Source organism: Microtus oregoni, unplaced genomic scaffold (genome assembly GCF_018167655.1).
Source record: "Microtus oregoni isolate MIOR12 unplaced genomic scaffold, Mior012 000007F_ref0000211, whole genome shotgun sequence".
In the NCBI taxonomy this organism is placed as follows: domain Eukaryota; kingdom Metazoa; phylum Chordata; class Mammalia; order Rodentia; family Cricetidae; genus Microtus; species Microtus oregoni.
Window position 1 is genome coordinate 54,262,748 of NW_024543066.1, and position 6,430 is coordinate 54,269,177.

Here is a 6,430-nt window from a genome sequence, read left to right on the forward strand (position 1 = left end):
AAGCTGTGCATTTCAGGGTAGTTTGTCTAAAGGATTTCTGATATAGTTCATAAATCAGAATAAGTGACGACATGACAATTGCCATCTTGAACTATACCTTCCCATAGGAAAGGGTGATTTGACTCCTAGTATGACAGTCACCCATGAGGTCCCTGGACCCGGGCTGGGTCATGTAGTCCACAATCTTCTATTTTTGAAGACCAAGCTGTCAACAGATCCTTGAGACTGGCTTCCTGGTGTCAAGTTCTTAGCTGTCCCCTATGTTGTCAGGAGGATTGACATTTTAAATGTCCATTAATACATTGTTTTAACTTTTTAAAATATTTAAGATTGTGATGCAGGTGGCGTGACAATTCATATTGTATCGGAATCTTATAAATTGTTGGCGCTCTCGCATGGGCCAGCGTAGCTGCGTGCCTCCCAAAGGATGCTTTACTCTGATGGGACCTTCAATAAATGCTTTGCCAGGAAAAACAGCCATTTTGCGCCGTTCAGTTAGCTGAGGTTGGGTTGGTTGGTTGTGTTGCATGACCAGGGCTTTCTGTGAAAGGGCTGATGTGGAAGTGTGCCCACACGGGGCAGCCCACAGCCCGAGCGTCCCTCACGCCACCCTTAGAACCTGCTTCTCTGCTTTCCCTGTGTACATGTATGCCTACAGGCCAGAAGAGGGCACCAAACCTTATTACAGATGGTTGTGAGCCACCATGTGGTTGCTGGGAATTGAACTCAAGACCTCTGGAAGAGCAGTCAGGGCTCTTAACCACTGAACCATTTCTCCAGCCCCTCTGCTTTACCTGGGGAATACAGTAACAGCGCAGGTTTCCTCTGTGGCTTAGATGTCTTCCGCAGCACGTATCTTTGTTCTCCTCTGAGCTTCAGAAGGAGTGTGTGTGTGTCTGTGTGTGTGTGTCTGTGTATGTGTGTGTGTGTGTGTATGTTTTACTGATACAACCATGGCCTCCCATTTGTGGGATTTCACACTTAAAACTCAGTTGTGAAGCTGAAAAAAATGTAAAGTTTAAATTTACATATGAGGCACGGGGCACAGGGCTAGAGCCTCAGCCCTTGGGAGGTGGAGGGTGGGAGGACCAGGAGTCCAAGGTCGTCCTCTGTTACTGGAGTTCAAGACCAGCCTGGGCTACCTTGTCTCAACAAGGGGCAGGGTGTCTGGGAACTGTAAGTCTTGTGGCTCACTGTCATACCTCTAAAATCCAGAGCAATCAACCTGTGGCTTTCGAATGATCCTTCCACAGGGGTTTCCCTATGGTTTTTGTTTCTGTTTTTCAAGATAGGGTCTCTCAGGAGCTTTGGAGCCTGTCCTGGAACTAGCTTTTGTAGAGCAGGCTGACCTTGAACTCACAGAGACCCTCCTGCCTCTGCCTCCCAAGTGCTGGTAGTAAATACATTATGATTTATAACAGCAGTAAAATTATAGTTATGAAGTAGTAATGAAATAATTCTATGGTTGGAGATCACTTTACTAAAGTTGAGAAAGGGCCATGGCATTAGGAAGGTTGAGAACCACTGCTCAATACTATCTTGACTACTTCACTCTAAATAAAGTTACCTCACTACTTTTGAAAAAAGGAATAAAGTCCGCAGGTTATGTAGACACACAGTCCTGGCTGGAAACCGCTCCTGCACACGACACAGCCATTTGAGGGCCTCGGCAGGTGCACCGCTAGCCCAATATTTTTCACATGATTTTTGCTGTTATTTTGTTTTGTTTTATCGAGACGGTTTCTCTGTGTAGCCCTGGCTGTCCTGGAACTCACTCTGTAGACCAGGCTGGCCTCGAATTCACAGATCCGCCTGCCTCTTCCTCTCAAGTGCTGGGATTAAAGGTGTGTGCCACACCCACCTGGTTTATTTTTTGTTTTTTAAATAGTTATTTCATTTTTAGTTATCTGAAGAGGGGCTGGCATGAGCACCTGCCAGCAGAGACCAGAGGCACCAGATCCTTTGGAGCAAGAGTTACAGGCAATTGTTACTTGATGAGCATGTGTGGACTGCAGAACCTTCTCCTCAGCCCCCATTCCTTTATGTGTGGAGGCGTGCAGTATCTGCAGGTGACAGAAGAGGGGGCTGGACACCATGAAGCCAGAAGTACAGGCAGTTGGTTGTGATGTTGAGAGTTGGAGGCTGGCCCTCATGGAACAGCAGTTGCTCTTAGCCATGAGCAATCTAGCGTCCAGGTTTCACCCTACACTGAGCGTTTGCGTGATCGGCACCAGGTGGTATGAGTCCCCACTGTTTCTCTGTACTTTTAAGGATGTTTACATGGGACAGTGTTTCCCCTGCTCCATCTAGAGAATCAGAGTAGAATTTTTCATAATCCAGACTTGGGTGCTGGATGTTGGATTCTGGCCCTATGACGTAGTAAGACAAGAGTAAGTACGTGACAGGCTCCATACATAACAAATGGTTTCCATCCACGTGGTCTTATTTTAACCCCTCCCCCTCCCCCCCCTCACAAGTCAGGAAGCCAGGTGGGAGCCTCATTTTTCAAATGAGGATCTGTGCCAGGACAGGCTCCAAAGCCACAGAGAAACCCTGTCTCGAAAAACCAAAAAAAAAAAAAAAAAAACCAAATGAGGATCTGATGCTCAGAATGATCCATGAGATTCCTGGGTCACAGGCAGCCCAGGTCTGCCTCAAGTCTAGGGGTTTGTTTGCCATTGCCTAGACAGGGCTTTTGTCTACGTAGCACAAACTGCTTCAGCCTGAGGTTCCCCTGCCTCTGCCTTCCCAGTCCTGGGAGTGCAGTGTGTACCCCCATGCCCAGCCAGGTGTGACTTTTAATTGGCACCTCTGCTTTCCAGCCTACAGAACCCTTCACGTCTGGAGGACAGAATCGGTAAAGCGGGCTGCAGAAACACTCGGGCTTACGAGCATTGTTGCTCTCACAGAGGACTTGGCTCCCTTCCCAGCACCCACATGTGGAACTCCAGCTCCAGCAGACCCTACACCCCTGCAGGCAAGGGTTCATATGCCAAGCAAACACGCACACACATAAGAATAACCACGTAGTTTTCAATTATACCTCTGTATTCTCTAACAATAGAAATGTATCGGGCAAACAGGACATGAAGGTTGGGTGGCCACAGAGTTCTCTCCGGAAGCCCACGACGGCTGAGCCCAGCAGTGAAGTGGGCCAAAGGCACTTGGCCCTTAGAGTCAAATCTAGGTGCTCACCCTCTGCGTTCAATCACGGCTCTGGACTACATCCTGAAGACTTGAGGCGGGGAATTAGGCCTGGCTGAAAGCTCCGTCTACAGGACGAAGCTGAGCTGGGGCTGACAGGCGCCTCCATGGAGCCCCTCCCCTTCCCAGCCCCCAGGGACCTGGACAGCTGTGAGAAGCTCTGAAGTCAGTGCAGGGTCACCCCAAAGCGGCAGCCCTGCTGGGAGGTCGGAGGGTCATTTCCAGACTCCACAAGTGACACCAGTCTCTTTCCCCGCACTGTGAGTCATAACGCAGTCACCCTTGACTCCAAATGTCTCCTGTGTGACTCTTCAGTGACTCAGCTCGCCTTCTGATGCACGGGCTCAAATCAACGGGACGCTCATTTGAAATCGTTATAGTAAAAGATGTGTTACTTCACTTGCAAAGAAAACCCAGCTGATTTATCAAAGAATGAGCCAGGGCTAGTAACAAGAAAAATTATCCACCGAGAGGCTAGCCCACAGCCTGGTCTGCAAAACAAGATCCGGGCCAGCCTGTGCTACATGGTGAGATCCTATTGCAAAAAAAAAACAAAACAAACAAACAAAAAAAAAAAACCATAAGTAAATAGAATAGAGGGCGTTAACAAAGGTGTGTTGTTTTGGATGATTTTAAACTGGGTTTCCAATTGCAACATTGTTTCCACAACCCTCATCCTTTAAGAAACAGAGCATGGGGGGGGGGGGGGGCTGGAGAGATGGCTCAGCGGTTAAGAGCATTGCCTGCTCTTCCAAAGGTCCTGAGTTCAATTCCCAGCAACCACATGGTGGCTCACAACCATCTGAAATGAGGTCTGGTGCCCTCTTCTGAAGTTCAGGAAGAATATTGTATACATAATAAATAAATAAATATTTAAAAAAAAAAAGAAACAGAACATCAGGCTTTATGAGAGGGCAGAGAGCCACCTCGCACCTGCCACGGCCTCTGGGACTACTTTAGGAGATCTGGCTCGAACCACTTGGTTCCCTTGCTGAGTTTCTTGGGTCGGTTAGTTTTTAAAAACACAGGTGGCTGCACATTTGCATGTGATCCTCGGGCAGGGGCCATGCTAGTTTTCTCTGTACTGTCCCTATTTTAGGACGGGTGCTGCCAGGTGGGCACTCTAGGTTAAATACCGAGTCTGGCTATGGTACCCAGATTAGCCTGCAACTCCTGGATTCAAGTAATCTCTTTGCTTCAGCCGGAACCACAGTGTGCACTATTGTACTGGACTTAATAGACAACTGTTCAGCCACCATGCAACCTATAAAACCATGGGGTGCACGCCTACACTCAGGAGGTAGACACAGGCGGATCTCTGTGAGTTCGAGGCCAGCCTGGTCTACAAAGAGAGTTCCAGGACAGCATGGGCTACATAATAGAGGGAGATTTCTCCTCAAGAAACCAAAATACAAGGCCGGGTGGTGGTGGCACACGCCTGTAATCCCAGCACTCGGGAGGCAGAGGCAGGCAGATCTCAGTGAGTTCGAGGTCAGCCTGGTCTATAAGAGCTAGTTCCAGGAAAAAGAAACCAGTAAGAGAACAGCAAAAGACAGAAACAGAAACAAAGAGATGATATTTTAGCTACTAAATGAAAAGTTTCCTTTCATTGTAAAACCAAAACGCTCATGGAAGATGTCGCTATGGAGACACAAAGGGAGAAAGAAAGCACACGTCCTCTGTGACATCCCAGAGTTCTTAGAGACTTCGCTGGATGTAGTTCAGGACCAAGGCAGGTTTCCCCAAGAAGAGGAAAATCAGGGTTCAGGGCCGTCTAGAACTTCCTAGCAAATTGGAGGCCAGCCTGGGACACCTGAGACTCTATCTCAAAAAAAAAAAAAGGTGGGGGGGGGGTGACACATTTAGTTTAGGGACTTGCTTCGGTTTTTGTTGTTTCAAAAGCTACAGAAACCTCATACTCATATTATAGGCTGTAGAGCTGGCTCAGTGGTTAAGAGCACTAGCTGCTCTTTCAGAAGACCTGGGTTTGATTCCCAGCACCCACATAGTGGCTCACAATCACCTGTAATGGGATCTGATGCCCTCTTCTGGTGTGCTAAGAAAGTATTATTATACATAGCATTCAGAAATAAAGAAATCTTTTTTTGTTTGCTTGGTTTTCAGTTTTTGAAGACAGGGTTTCTACGTGTAGCCCTGGCTTTCCTGGAACTAACTTTGTAGACCAGGCTGGCCTTGAACTCATAGAAATCTGCCTACCTCTGCCTCCCAAGTGCTGGGATTAAAGGTGCATGACACCACTGCCCGGCCCAATAAATCTTTTAAAAGAAAGGAAGGAAGGGGAGAGAGAAGGAAAGATAGAAAGAAAGAAAGAAAGAAAGAAAGAAAGAAGAGAGAGAAAGAAAGAAGAGAGAGGCCAGGCCAGGTGTGGCGCAGGCCTTTAATCCCAGCACTGGGAAGGCAGAGGCAGGTGAATCTCTGTGAGTTCAAGACCAGCCTGGTCTACATAATGAGTTCCAGGACAGCCAGGGCTCTGTAGAGAGACTCTGTCTCAACAAAAATAAAAAGAAAGAAAAAGGAGGGAAGCTGAAGTCCCAGCTGCTGCCAGGAGGAGGAAGTCCTGGTCTTAAATTAGGCTTAGAGGTCAGAGAACATTGAGAAACCCAGCATATCAGGGAAAATTATATTTAGCCTTAGCCTGAATCAAAAAAAGAGATAAGAAAATAAGAAAACCATGTTTAGTTCCAGACAGCATATCAGAGTTAAGAGGACACGGGAGTTCAGGCTCTTGCAGCCTAGGCCAAAGGATTGCACCAGGGACAGTTGGTTAGAAATAGAAACAGAGATCTTTTATTTAAAGGGGAGTGGGGAACTCCTAAGACTAGAAGCAGCCTAGTGAGTTGAGGGACAAGCCCTTAAAGCCAAGCACTTGTTGTCTTTAAACTGGGTGTAACTCCCAAACAGGGCAGGCTGTGAGGGAAGAATGTGAACAGGAGGCCAGCCTGGGCTGCGTAGAAAGACTCTGTCTCAGAGGAACTAAAACAAAAGCCTCCTAAGGGGCACTCGGTTGCTTTCATCTTGTGAGATCTGAAAGATCCCAAGTTTGTAAGTCCCCGCATGAGTCCCACCCACCGGAAGCCAGTAGTGAAGGCTCTTCCCCTCCTTCTCAGTAAGGAGTTTCAAGAAACTGAGAGACAGTTCTCAGAAACGGCTGTGATTTGATCCTGAGTGCTCCGTGTGAACATTTCCGAGATTTCTGGGTTTTCCG

At 47.6% G+C, this 6,430-nt stretch overlaps 1 non-coding gene across 1 annotated transcript; it reads right to left on the bottom strand.

Annotated features, from left to right (window-relative positions):
* Positions 1-4,222: 4,222 nt before the first annotated feature.
* Positions 4,223-4,326, bottom strand: LOC121451135. The gene has a single exon (XR_005974669.1). It is a non-coding gene; the product is annotated as a U6 spliceosomal RNA (small nuclear RNA).
* Between the last annotated feature and the right edge of the window lie 2,104 nt (positions 4,327-6,430).